The sequence below is a fragment of the Jaculus jaculus genome, chromosome 16 (genome assembly GCF_020740685.1).
Source record: "Jaculus jaculus isolate mJacJac1 chromosome 16, mJacJac1.mat.Y.cur, whole genome shotgun sequence".
NCBI classification, from domain to species: domain Eukaryota; kingdom Metazoa; phylum Chordata; class Mammalia; order Rodentia; family Dipodidae; genus Jaculus; species Jaculus jaculus.
Genome location: NC_059117.1, coordinates 69,032,621 through 69,046,729, shown reverse-complemented (window position 1 = coordinate 69,046,729; position 14,109 = coordinate 69,032,621). Strand labels below are relative to the sequence as shown.

The following is a 14,109-nucleotide window of genomic DNA, read 5'->3' as shown; positions in this document are numbered from 1 at the left end:
CGTTTATCATTTTCAAGGCATTACAATACTTTAATTTTATTATAATGTTATATGATAATTATATAATCATATCACTTTATATGATAACCACATTAAGCATTACCTGTACAAAACAATACTGCAACAGCATACTACACCGCACACACTTGGTCACTCAAGAGACACATTATCCTCTGCTCATAATTCCCATGGTCTCCCTTTTCAGTGTTAGATTTATGCATGGAATATGTAAAACTGAAATTTTATAACATAAAGACATGTTCAGGCATTGAATAAGGAAGTTCATGGGTATTACTAGTTTCAGAATGCAAAAACATGGACGTGCTTCCTGAATGCTCAGCGCTACACCGACGCCTCTTTGTTTGTGAGCTTGGGAACAGCATTCTCTCCCTCCTTCAAAGAGTTGCTGAGAGGATAAAGTGAATTTTAAAGCACCGATGCCCATGAAGTGCTATGAACCTGTTGGTGATCACAGACTACTTAAAAGAAAAAAGAAAAAAGATCATTAAAAAAAACCACAAGAAAATATACATAAATATTTCACTGATCTCAGCATAGAAAGGCTTTGTAAATATCAAGGACCTGAAAAAAACTCAAGGGAAAATGTTGATAAGTTTAACTATAATAAAAGTTCAAGCTTTCAATAATGGAATAAGCAAATTTAAGAAACTGGGGACAGAATGGAATAATATTTGTAACAAATATGTTATTTCATAAAAGATCCCTAATAAGCTGAGGGAAAAAAAGAGAGAGAAAATGTAGCCAAAGACTTTAAAAAGCAATATACCAAAAAGAAATTCATAAAAACATTAAAAAGTTTGCTAGCAATTGAATAATACAGGTGGGAACAATGAGATGTGTAACATACATCAACTTGTCAAGGGGTTACAAGAGTTCGGTGAGGTACAGACCCTCCACATAGCTGATCAAAATGATTACATGGATATTTGTCAAATTCAACATCATCACACTTGAGCAAACAAATGATTCCAATTTAAGAAAAGTACCAGAATTACAACAAAAGATCAAATAGCAAAGTATTCATTATACATAGGCTGAAAAGTTAGAAGTAATAAATTACCATAGATCCACAAGGTACAATATTACACTGTCATTAGAATCTCTTTTAAGTACTTATTAAAATATCAAAAGATGTTACCAATGAAATAGGTTAAAATCAGATTATGTCTCTTATCTAGAGAAATATAAAACTGCCAAAAATAAAATGAAATTTCATCAAATGTTATTTCTAGTTAACGAGATTATAGACACTATTTTATATAATGGATAGGTGTTGTAATAAGTAGGGGAAAATGTGATATTTAAAGTATGCAAATTTGATATAAATTGTTTTTTATAAAGGCATACTTTAAATAAAATATTTATTTTTGTTAAGAAACTCATTAGCTAGTTAGTAGTTCCTATTGAAAACATCAAATATGAGGCTGGAGGGATGGCTGAGCAGTTAAGGCGCTTGCTGCAAAGCCAAAAGACCCAGGTTTGATTCCCTAAGACACACATACACCAGATGCACAAGGTGGTGCATGCATCAGGAGTTGGTTTGCAGTAGCTGGAAGCCCCTGGCATGCCCATTCTCTGTCTCTCTCCCTATCTCTGACTCTCTCTCTCTCTCATAAATAAATAAATACAATTTAAAAACAATAAAATGGAAATATCCAATATGATTGGGGAGACTGCTCAGTGGTTAAAGAGGCTTGCCTGCAAAACCTGAAGGCCTGGGTTCTATTCCCCAGTACCTACATCAAGCCAGATGCACCAAGTGGTACATGTGCATGCAGTTAGTTTGTAGTGACAGGAGGGCCCAGTATGCCCACGCCCACTCTCCATCTCTCTCTCAAATAAATAAATAAAAATTATTTTAGAAATGAATGCCAAGTACTTTGAATACATATAGTCCCTTCTCGGCATCTCGGCAGTACCATGACTACATTGGAAGTACAGTATACCTACAGACCAGCAGGTTGAACTGCGGGGAGAGTGAAAAAGGCGTCGCTTCACTTGCAAGCATCTGAGAGAAGGGTTAGTCCAGACAGCTAGAAGAACTGGCCCGAGCCTGTCCAGCACTCACCGGCCGCCGCATCAGCATGAATGCCTGTGGCTCACAGTGAACGCTTAGTGTCTCGCAGCCCCGGGGACCACGCTGAGATGCCTCACTTAAAAAAAAAATCCATTAAAATCATTTCAAAGAGAAAGACACAAGCTTGGTGGTGCAGGGTCGTTTTTCAGGGCGGTGTGGGAGGGGGGAGGCACATTAACCAACAAGCACCAACCCTAAGCGAAAGCCCCTCAGGGTTTCATGCGTGACCACTTCTTGGCAAAGCAAGTCAGTGTTGGGAATATTCATACCTCCACTAGCCAGAGATTACTTACAAGCAGTAAATTTTTTAACAATTCCTCTTAAAATAAAAGCATTCACAGAACATCACATTCCCAGAAATGTGTAGGTTTATTAACAAGTGGTATTTCAATGCCATGTTTAAATGAGTTGTTTAAAATTGGGTTTCAGTTTTTGTAAGATATGAAGGAGCTGTGAAAGCAATGGTATATATACCTTGGAAGGTGAGGCCACATTGTCATATCTACTTGTGGGAGAGAGAGAGGATGAGCATGCCAGGGTCTTTAGCCACTGCAAACAGACTCCTGGTATCTGGCTTTACGTAGGTACTGGGGAATGGAACCCAAGTCCCTCAGTCCCTCAGCTTTGCAGGCAAGTGCCTTAACCGCTGAGCCATTTCTCCAGCTCCACATGGTCATATTATAATCAGAAGAAATAGTGGAGATGGCTGAGGCAAGAATGTACTACTGTGGTATTATCATTACTTTGCTAGGCCATGCTATATTGAATCTCTTTCTGGCCCTTCCACTATACCCGGGGCAGAATTTACAACATTGCTATCACTTTCCCTCATGTCAAGTCTTTCCACTTAAGTTTCTAGCCTCAGATTAAAATACTATGCCCCGCCTAACAAAAGGTTTAAGAAGCAAACTTAGAGCTGGAGAGATGGCTCAGCAGTTAAGGCACTCGCCTGTAAAGTCTAACACCCTGGGTTCAATTCCCCAGTACCCTCATAAAGTCAGATGCACAAGGTGGCACATGCATCTGGAGTTCATTTCTAGTGGCTGGAGGCTCTGCTATGCTATTCTCTCTGTGTCTTCTCTTTTTTTGCTTGCAAATAGTAATTAAAAAAAAAAAAAAAGCAAATCTAACCACTTAAAGCTTTCTACCAGTTTCTCACAGTTACTCAGGCTAAGGTAAGTCCCATTTTCTGAAGTCCTTGTAAATATGCCAGTCTCTGCATGAGGGAGGAGATAAACCCACCAAAGTACTTTTTTCTAGAAAGGCTCCCTCATGCTTCTCTACCACTCTGTTTTGAAGACTCCATCCATGAAAGGACCCAGGCGTCCGAAACATCCACTTCAGAGAGGAAAGCACTCTAGGTGGCCCGGCGCATATGCACGCAGGCTTGTGGCGCCAACACTCCAGAGCTCCTCTGACATTCACGCCCCTTTAGTGTAACCACCCGAGCACCCTCCTGAGGTGGGCGCCCTTACAAACCCGCGGGGTCTGCAGCTTCAGTGGTGTCCAATGAGAGAACAAGATCAAGCTCAAGATCAACAAGAGAACAAGTCACTCAGACCACAGAGCCCGGCAGATCTGCAGCGCTCACTCCACCCTCTCCCTTCGCCCTCCCTGTTTGTCCCCTTGCAGAGTTAGGACCATGGAGGAGTGATCAATGTGCACAACTGCGTATGTTGTTGCTTCTCAGTGGAATGGGGCTGGGGCGTATGGGTCCCCAATTATCGTCAGCTGACTGGTGCAGGTCCGGCCTTCTCATCCCATGGTATAGGCAGTATTTCTCGATTTCTGTACAACTCCTGAATTTCCATCATCACAATGCTGCAAATACGATGGAAATTGAAATCTCTGGATGTTGTAGTTCCCCCTGTGTTTACCTTACTGTCTTGAGGGGGAGTCTCATACTGGCAGGGAAAAGATGGGAGAACAGACACTGTGCATCAGCACATCTTCCCAAAGCAGCTGGCAAGCCAGGCTGGTAAACCTCAGGGTCCACCCCCAGTGACACACCTCCTCCAGCAAGCCTCCGCCTCCCACATTTCATCAACTGAGGACCAAGAATTCAAAGCACATGAGGCCACGGGGGACATGTGATGTATCAAGGGGCCTCAGTCCCTAAAAAGAAAGTCCAAAGTACCCTTCTAGATTCTGCACGTGAAACACTAGATAAAGACTGCACTGTAATTCCTGATGATATGTTCTTTCATCCTGATGCATCTTACTTAACAACTATTAAAGCAGTTATCTTGGTAAATGGAAGAATACCATGGTTGACTTTTTAAAGCATTAGCATTCAACAAATTAATCATAGTTCCAACAAAGCTCTTGAACTGGAAATCAATCTTGACGATGAAATGATCTCCTGATAACACAGTCATCTCAAAACCTACCAGGAAAGAGAAAACTTAAGAGATCCACACATGCAAATGCACGCACACATGCATGCACACACAAGCCACACACATGTAGGCACACAGCACAAACATACACACATGTTAAAAAAGGAAAGAAAAAATTGTGCTGTTTTAATTCCTCACCATGGCTGGAAAGATGGCTTACTGGTTAAGGTGTTTGCCTGCAAAGCCATAGGACCCAGGTTTGATTCCCCAGGACCCAAGTAGAGTCAGATGCACAAGGTGGCAGATGTGTCTGGAGTTCATTTGCAGTGGCTGGAGGGCCTGGTGTGCCCATTCTCTGTAATTTCATCTTCTCTCTCTCTCTTTCTCAAATAAATAAATAAAACTTTAAAAAATTAAAAGAAAATGTTTAATTCACTAAAATCTATACTATGTGGCATTCAATGGTGTCCACTATCAAACAGCATCCCAGATCTCAGAGATAAAAATGGCAGTTTCTGGGTCTGGAGAGATGGCTTAGCATCTAAGGTGTTTGCCTGCAAAGCCAAAGGATCCCGGTTCGATTCTCCAGAACCCACAGAAGCCAGATGCACAAGGGGGCACATGCATCTGGAGTTCATTTGCAATGGCTGGAGGCCCCTGGCAAGTTCATTCTCTCTCTCTCTCTCTCTCTCTCTAATGTCAGCTTCCTCCATGAACATTCATTTTTCTAAGATTAGCTCTTCCTGGCACAATAGCATGCCCCCTCCTGTTACTAAAAGACTGCAGTTCTTCTAGACTACTTGGCCCCAAGTGCTGTTTTTCACCTCTTTGCCTCCTCCCATGGACCCTGCAGACCTCCCCATGGAGCAGAGGTTAGAGGATTGCTGTCTTTTGAAACAGAACTCTCACGAATATCAGAAATAGCAGTCAGCAGTGTACGCCACACTCACCGTTCAGTATAATCCCCCTGCCTCAGAGACAGTCGCCCACACCCTATCCTCCCAGGTGTAGGTACACAGAAGCCAAAGCAGGACCCACGACGACCAGAGCTGCCACAGAAATTCCAGAAAAACAGCTTAGACTGCAAGACTCGTTCTGCTATCGATTTTTTCTTTAAATATTTGAGAGAAAGAGAAGAGACAGAATCAGCGTGCTGGGGCCTCCTGCCGCTGCAAATGAGCTCCAGATACATGTGTCACTCTGTGCATCTGGCTTTATGTGGTTACTGGGGAATTGAACTCAGGTTGTAAGGCTTTGCAGGCAAGCATCTGAAAAAGACTGAGCCATCTCTCCAGTCCCAGATACCTAAGATTTTAGAGACTCCTTTAGGATAAGGCCAGTTTAATATTTGTGTCCAAGAGCTATTTGCTAATTTATAGTTATTTTTTCAGTCAATTAGCTTGAGGAAGGAAATGAGGGCTAGGAAAATAAATTAGATCATTAATTTGCAATATAAATTAGTTATGCTAATTATAACAGTTGAGTATATACAAATTATGTATATATAATAGATAACAAATAAGTAATACACACAAGGCTCAGTTGGGAGAAGAAAGTCACTTGACTGTTCCAGAATCTCCACGTATATTCCCTCAGCAGAGTTTAACAGTTTTGCTATGTGTATGAAAATATAGGATAAACATTAACTGCCTACTGAATTTATTTTCAGGCCAAATGGAAAACAGCATATATTTTGCATTATTTGAGTCAATTGTGTGACATTTCTTATGAATAATGATGTATTATTCCATTCATTACTCCTAATTATGTTCCTTTCCAAGCGCAAGGCTGGCAGCACCACAACCAGGCGCTCTCTGTTCTTTGTAACCTCATGTCTTGCATGGAAGGCGGGTCGAAAATATGCTTAGAATATGAAGAGCAGAGTTCAGCGGTCATCAGCCATGACAGGTGAAAGCTAGCTGAGAAAGTCACACATGGAAATAAAACGGAAGTGTGGAACACCATGTCACATCAGAGGATATCCGTGTAACCAGTGAATATGAGAACTGTCTGAGGGGTCACTGGGGTCCATTTAATGGCCACTGTACCCTTTGCTGGAGCACGGTGGAGAGCATCAGGCTGCCCTCCTCCCTTGTACACACACACCCATTAAGACAACTGAGTGCAGATCGGCAGTTTGTAAAGGTATCGCTTTCTGCTTATGAAAGGGGATTCTACGGCCTTTATGCAGTGCTAAAGAAATACATCCACCCAAATCCCCAGTTGAAAAGCCAGGTGAAGTTTTCTCCTCCAGTGCGTATCCGGGTCAGGCCAGATCCACTTACAGCAAGGTCTAAAGCTATGTGATAAATCCCGTCATGGAGAAGTCAGGGTCAAGGAAAGACAAGCAAAGTGAGACCGTTAGGCACCCAGACAGGCTACCACGTGTACAGGCAAGCTCACCAGGGAGCGGGCAGTGAACAGTGGGCAGAGACTAAAGAGGAAGATTCAGGACTGAACAGGAATCCACCAATATGAGGTCTTGAGACCAATTTGAGCATGCTTCAGGCATACAGTCCGCTGATTTTTCTCTTCATTCTCAGACCTTCTCGGCACACATATATAATACCTATTAAATTCCTTCTACACCAAGCCACTATTCTTTGTATGCTGAAAGAAAAATGCAAGTTTCAGCTCTAGGAACAAAAAGTGAACTTGGAAGAGAATGGGTGGGGTGAGAAAGACTTCCTTCATTTCCCCCAGCTCTGTGACTAATAGTTCCTGCAAACGCCACATGCTCTCACGATGCAACCCTCAACATTATCAGTTCCCATCACCTCATGAGCCAGCACTTGGCAAGAAGCAGTTGCTTTCTATGCAGTCACTTCCTGGATAACAAGTCAAGCAGGATGACAGTCACACAAGGTTTGTCCCCTAATAGAGATGGACAGGCACCTCTGTGGGGCATTGTAGACACTGAAAGCAGATACTGGTGAGCAGAGAGAATGGTGACATCATCTAAGAATTTCCTTTGTCCCACTACCCAGTGCCATAGGGAGGTCCTGCTGATGGTCACTGTGTGATAATCTAACAGCCCGAGGACGTCTGTGGAACTCTTTCCTCCAGAAAGAGGAAAAAGAAAGCACCAATTGATCAATCACTGCCACATACACATCTTTTAATGGAATAATCTGCCAAATGTATATTTGTGTGTTGTGGTGGTTTGAGTCAGGTGTCCCCCATAAACTTAGATGGTCTGAATGCTAGGTTCCCAGTTGATGGAGATTTGGGAATTAACGTCTCCTGGAGGGAGTGTATTGTTGGGGGCGGGCTTATGGGTGTTATAGCCAGTTTCCCATGCCAGTGTTTGGCAAACTCTCCTGCTACTGTGGTCCACCTTATGTTAGCCATGGGGTGATGTCCACCCTCTGCTCATGCCATCATTTTCCCTGCTATCATGGAGCTTCCCCTCAAGCCTATAAGCCAAAATAAATCTCTTTTTCCCAGAAGCTGCTCTTGGTTGGGTGATTTCTACCAGCAATGTGAACCTCACTGCAGCATGTGTGTATGTGCATATATATGTGTATACATATGGGATGGGAAGATGGCTCAGTCGCTAAAGGTGCTTGCTTGCAAAGCCTAAAAGCCTGGGTTCCATGTCCCAGTACCCACATAAGCAAGAAGCACAAAGTGGCACATGCATCTGGAGTTCCTTGGCAGTGGCAGGAGGCCCTGGTGTGTCCATGATTCCCTCTCCTCTTGCAAATAAACATTTTTTAAAATATGGCCACAGGACAACCAGCAAGATCACGCTGAAGATCTCTTCAGGGGCGCGAGTCCACAGCATGTATACACAGAGCAGAGCAAAGGCATGTGCTGGAGGCAATTTCAAGATCACAATTCTATCTTTAGCAATAAAGATGTTAAAACAGTGCTTATGCTCATTTTATTTGTACAGGAAGGTTTTAAAAAGATGGTTTTTGAGAAGTGAAATATCATCAGATCACTAATAACTGTGGCTTCCTGAACAATTAAAGGAATTCACAAGATTATAACCCACTCAGGAAGTGACAAATATTTCTGATTTTTATGGAACGACTCAAAGGGCACTTTTATCTATAGCATCTTCTGTAAGAATCACTGTTAAGTACTGGAGCTATTTTTATTATTTTTTCAGTTATTTCAGGAGTATTCAATATGGGAAATGGTCTGAAACCAGGAAAGTTAACATTTTTCATTTGGAAGGTAACATCTTGTATTAAAACACATTTGTCAGAGTTTTCTTTATTTTTTAAATATTAATTATACACTTTACTGTATGAACAAATTGTATCGGTCCCCTTCTCCTTGTTATTCTCTTATATCCCCTCTCCCTGGCCCCTTCCACTGAGGGTCCTTCTCACTGGGGTTGCAGTATTCACCTTGGGTTACAAATGCATCAGTCCCTCTCTGCGGGTGGGGGAGGGACAGTGCCTCAGGGTACACCTTTCCACTCGGTGGTTCTTACACCCTTTTCAACCCTCCTTCCACAATATTCCCTGAGCTTTGGCAGGTGTGTTATAAGTCTACTTTAGTGTTGAGCTCTCTGAAACCTCTGGATTTCTGGTTTGATGGGTTTTGAGTGTCTCAGTGTCTTGCCATCATCTCCCTGGAGCAGGGGGTCAGGCTAGCAACCCACCAGAGAGGCTCTCAATTAACTAAGTTTATCCCCTGTAATCCAATCTGCTCTCACTCTTGGTTGAGGAACTTGTATTTTTTTTTTTCATATGGCAATAAAAATTCGGGAACCCAGTTTTCTCAAGAAAAGCTGACTCCCTAGCTTGAGCCGAACCACCTGTAGCACATCTCCAGAGGCCAAGGAGACATCACAGAGAAAGTGGCCATTTAAACCACTTTCTCTCCTATCTGTTGAGGCTGAAATGTGCATACGGGTGTGAATGTGTTATATGCACACGTGTAGACATAGAGGCTCCATGCATACATGCAGAGACCATAAGATAACATTGGCCATGTATCACTCATCCACTTGCTTTCTTGAGATGGGATCTCACTGTTTTCAGTCAGATGGTCCCAGTGATTCTCTCGTCTGCACTCCTCACAGGACTGGGCTCACAGGCCTATGTGCCCATGCCAACCTCCTTGTATGGGTTGTTGGGGAATTGAACGGAGGGCCTCTCAGGCCCTCCATGCTTGCACCGTGAGAGCTCTTACCCTCTGAGCCACCTCCCCAAAGTCCTAGGCTGAATTTGTAGCACAGTTTCCATTGCAACAAACTTTTTGTTTGTAACGCGTCAGCAGAAATGTGCCGTCAGTTACCCAGTCTAATTCTTCACAAATATGCTTTGGGAGGCTGTCCCCCATGCATCATCCTAACGTTTGGCTCTGATAACATTCTGAGTGGGATGCTCTTATTGGGGGGAAAATCTGTTCTTTTTCATAACTGATTCAATAAAATGTTGACAAATGGTCTGTATAATCTGGCATGGCTAGGAAGGAAGGTTTGTCTCTGTCATGGCACACCACAATCCAGCCATCTATAAACACTGTCATGTCACCCTGTGTCAGAGCTCTGTGTGCTATTCTGCAGAACAAGCTGAAGATCAATACACTGTCCACGGAAAACAACGGGACATAACAAATGAATGATTTTATTTACAATAAAAGCCCCGGTCACCAAATGGATTCCACTCATGCTCAGATTCATTTTTCATGTTCAACTCAGGAGCAGAGGGGAGGGGCAAGAGAAGTATTAACCATGATGGCGTTGGCTTATTTACACGGTGAACAGTGGCTGGGATGCGCTGAAACACATTGAGAAAAATGTTCTCAGCAAAATTCTTAAGTAGTGCTCTCCAAAATAATTCTGTTTTCTCACCCAGAATTGCTGAGAAGTATGTCCCCATAAAGAGAAATTAATAGATTAAAGATGCTCTGACATATTCTTCTAGACTGTTGTGCCACAAAGGCCAAAGCTGATTCCCTTAGCTTTAAGCACTGCTGGCAAGGAACACAAGTGTTTGCTTTAGGTAGCGACAAGAAGAGATTGAAGTGGCTCTTTTGAGAATGAATCAAGCCGTTTTGCTTCAAAAGCATATCTTCAGCTCCTGTTTGGCAGCTCCTTGCCTCCTATGAAAGCTAGCAAAACATCAATGAGCAAAGACATCAGAAAGAAAGAGGCATCTGGAGGGAGCGGTGACATGTCACTGAGGACACAGGTTCAAAGATAACATTTACAAGTCTCCCACCACTGGCCCCATCCCCAAAGGCCATCGGAATATCATTGCTATAGAGAATGAACCAAGTATGTCAAACAAAATCTTCCATTTTATGAGCATCACTAACAGCCTGTCTTTAGCATATGCAACTGTCCAGTGGTGAACTTGTACAGAGACAGAAGCGGAGAAGCGCCCATCTCCACAAGCCTTCAGTGAAGCACTCCACCCGACCCAACACCGTTGTAAACAGAGCTGTGGCTGACAAGGCATCAAGGGAGAGAGGAGAAGAGATAGGTGGGGCAGAGTACTGAAAACTACAATGACACAGTGACACAACTTGGCATTTGCCCTTGGGAACAGGCATGGTATCAGCAGACCTCTACGCTTCCATTCCATTCGTTGCCACAGCATTAATGTGCTCTTGGTGTTGTCAATGTCACTCAGCATTGAGTTGCCTGTAGTACTTTCAGATAGTATGAAAAAGGGGCCAAGGGCAGGGCTGTCCACACGTGCACAGGGAAGGGGGACTCCGTGCACACAGGCAGGGATGTAGAGAGACCTGACACGTGGCAGCTTGGGAGAAGCTACGTGGCGTGTGGAACCAAGAATGAGCCCAGAAACAATGTGCTCAAGAAATCAGCATGTGAGGAAGGAATCAAACGTCAGGGAGAATTTCTTTCCTAAGAGGGAGGGGCAGGGCTGGAGAGATGGCTTAGCGGTTAAGCGCTTGCCTGGGAAGCCTAAGAACCCCGGTTCTATTACCCAGGACCCACGTTAGCCAGATGCACAAGGGGGCACACGCATCTGGAGTTCGTTTGTAGTGGCTGGAAGCCCTGGCGCACCCATTCTCTCTCTTGCTTTCTGCCTCTTTCTCTCTCTCTCCCTTTCTCTCTCTATCTCTGTCACTCTCAAATAAATAAAAATAAACAAACAAAAAAATTTTTTAAAAAGAGGGAGGGACAGCTGTCACAGCATCTTAGGAGAAATGAAAAGGACAGGGAGTACATCAAGCGAGAGGATAACAGAGGAGTTAGGATAAAAGGCAAGTACTGTGCACATCTACATCATATCTAGAAAGACGAGAAACTGAGGCAAAGTAGTACATGCCTTTAAACAAAATGTAAGCCTGACTAAGAGAGAGGGCTCAGTGGTTAAAGGAACTTGCTTGCAAAGCCTGAAGGCCTGGGTTTGATTCCCCAGTACCCACATAAAGCCAAATGCACAAAGTGGTGCATGCATATGGAGTTCATTTGTAGTGGCAAGGGCTCCTGGCATGCCCATAGTCACTCTCAGTCTGAGCATTTCTTTCTCTGTCTCTCTCAAATAAATAAATGAAATTTTTAAAAACCATGCATGCCAAGGAGTTTTGATTTTCTTTTTTTTACTTCAAAAATATAAGTGAAACACTAGTGGTTTGCCAGGGGACATAAAAATGATATGATGATATTATGAGGCTTATCTTTACAATTAGGTTGATAAAGTTATGAAATAGGGAGGCTACAGAAAGTGAGGTGATCTCTACTAAAGGGTTAGACTCAGGCAGGCAAGACCGAGTGCCGAGAGAAGGAAAAAGTCCACTCCAGATGCCTCACCATTCATTTTATAAAATGTGAGACACAGCTGCCCAGATTCAGTTCCCTAATCTCAAGACAAGAGGCCATGGCATTCTGCACACACATGATTGCCTTAGTAAAATGCTTCCCAGATCTGCAACTTAACGGGGTCTCCAAAGTAAAACAAAATTCAAAAAATTACAAAATTATCACCTAGGAAAGAGTGTCGCATCACATTACTTGCTGGCCCTGAGATCACTGCCATCCCTGTTGGTGCAAGGCAGCCCTGCTGAGTGTAGGAACTAAGAGCAGTCTGGCTCCCACTGGCATCAGCCTCAGGAGGAAGAGAGGCCTTCTGGCTACTTTCCAAGCACATGGATATATCCTAGCTCTAGTAATTTTCTCAAAAATTTGATTACAAAGGGATCAACTTTTTGCCTGTGATAATGGGAATTTCATCCAACTCTAAATTACTTTAAGAATGCCTTGTTTTCACTGAAAGTACATCAGATCCTGAAATATTCAATAATGTACCAAATCAAAAATTTTAAAAAAAATGATTACTGGCCACATTTTAGTTTCAAAGATTTCACTTCTGGTTCTAATTTTTTAGTAATAGCTCACTAGTTATTGGGGCAATTTCTCTAGAAAGACACCTTTCTACCTTTCTCTGAGATATTCTGCAATTCATAAATATCACATGTTCAGAGTTGGTTAAAAAGACCACAAGGGGAAAAAAAATCAAGTTACTAGCAAGATACAAGTGAAAATAATCATTAAACAAAGTCTATTTCATTATTTACCACTTAAAAAGCAAAGCATCTCTATAACCTTACATTTTCTTAATCCAAGGTATTAAGATTTGTTTATCTAAATCACATTTTCATCCCAAGTTTCCTTACTGCTTTGCAAAAGTCAATTAAAACTGGGACATAGAGAGCAATGGCATTTAAACTTTATTCTTTAGACATCTCAATTATAGACATTTTGCTCTAAAGCTTTCCCCAAGGAAAATACCCACACAGACACAGTATAATCACATGAAGAAAGAAAGTGCTGCTACTCAAAGAAGTTCAAGGTCTTTGTGGATAACATAAAATTGAATATAACTTAAAATTATGCCATGGTATTAAGTCTTAATATTGTGGCTTGTCTTTTTCCTTCTATATAGAGAATACAGTTTCTCAATATGAAGTTTTAGACTTAATTATATCTTCATAAACTAACAAGAAGAATTTGAAATGATAGGAAAATGATTGCATACCACTATTTACTATTTTATTGTTCGGTCACTATCTTTGCAATTTACAAAATTGATTAGCTAAAAATTGGACTCAACTATTTTGGGAGTCCATCAGTGAATCACAATGATTTTTTAGCACATGATTTTTTTTTTCTTTTTCCTTCAAACAGCTAATAGTTACATGACTAGGAAGGTAAGTTTTTCTTTAAGTTTTCAACCGTTTTCTGAAAAACTTACTCCAAAAATATCTTGACATATTTACATATTTGAAAACATACTAAGTAATGCAATTCAAAGCCAAATGATGCACCCGTGTCAGAAATATCTATGATCTTAACACATGGAATTTCATAATTGTTGCCCTTGCACAGTAAACTGGGAGTGGAAAAAATTCTTTAAAACTGAATAAAATCCAAACATACACAATCATAAGAAATACTTCCAATCCCATAACTCCTCTAACTATTTTGCCAATTGTCACAACGTCCACACAGAAGAGAATAAATCCCTGGGTAAAAGTTGGAAAATGTCCTCCTACTCCTAACAGAAAAAAGATAATTAAACCGGCACTGAGCACGAGAGTCATCTAGAATCTGAGTTGTTTTCTCCCCCCATGAGAAAACGTCATTTCAAATCCCAACATAAAAAAGATCACACCTATGTGAAATGCATACATTTAATTCAAACTTTCAACTTGAAAGATCTCCAAGAAGAAAACAAG

General features: G+C 41.8%; 1 protein-coding gene across 4 annotated transcripts in view; it reads right to left on the bottom strand.

The window, feature by feature from the left end:
* The window catches only part of Fhit (fragile histidine triad diadenosine triphosphatase), a 1,635,415-nt gene that overhangs the window by 870,293 nt on the left and 751,013 nt on the right, over nucleotides 1-14,109 (bottom strand). The gene's annotated exons all lie outside the window — the stretch shown is intronic.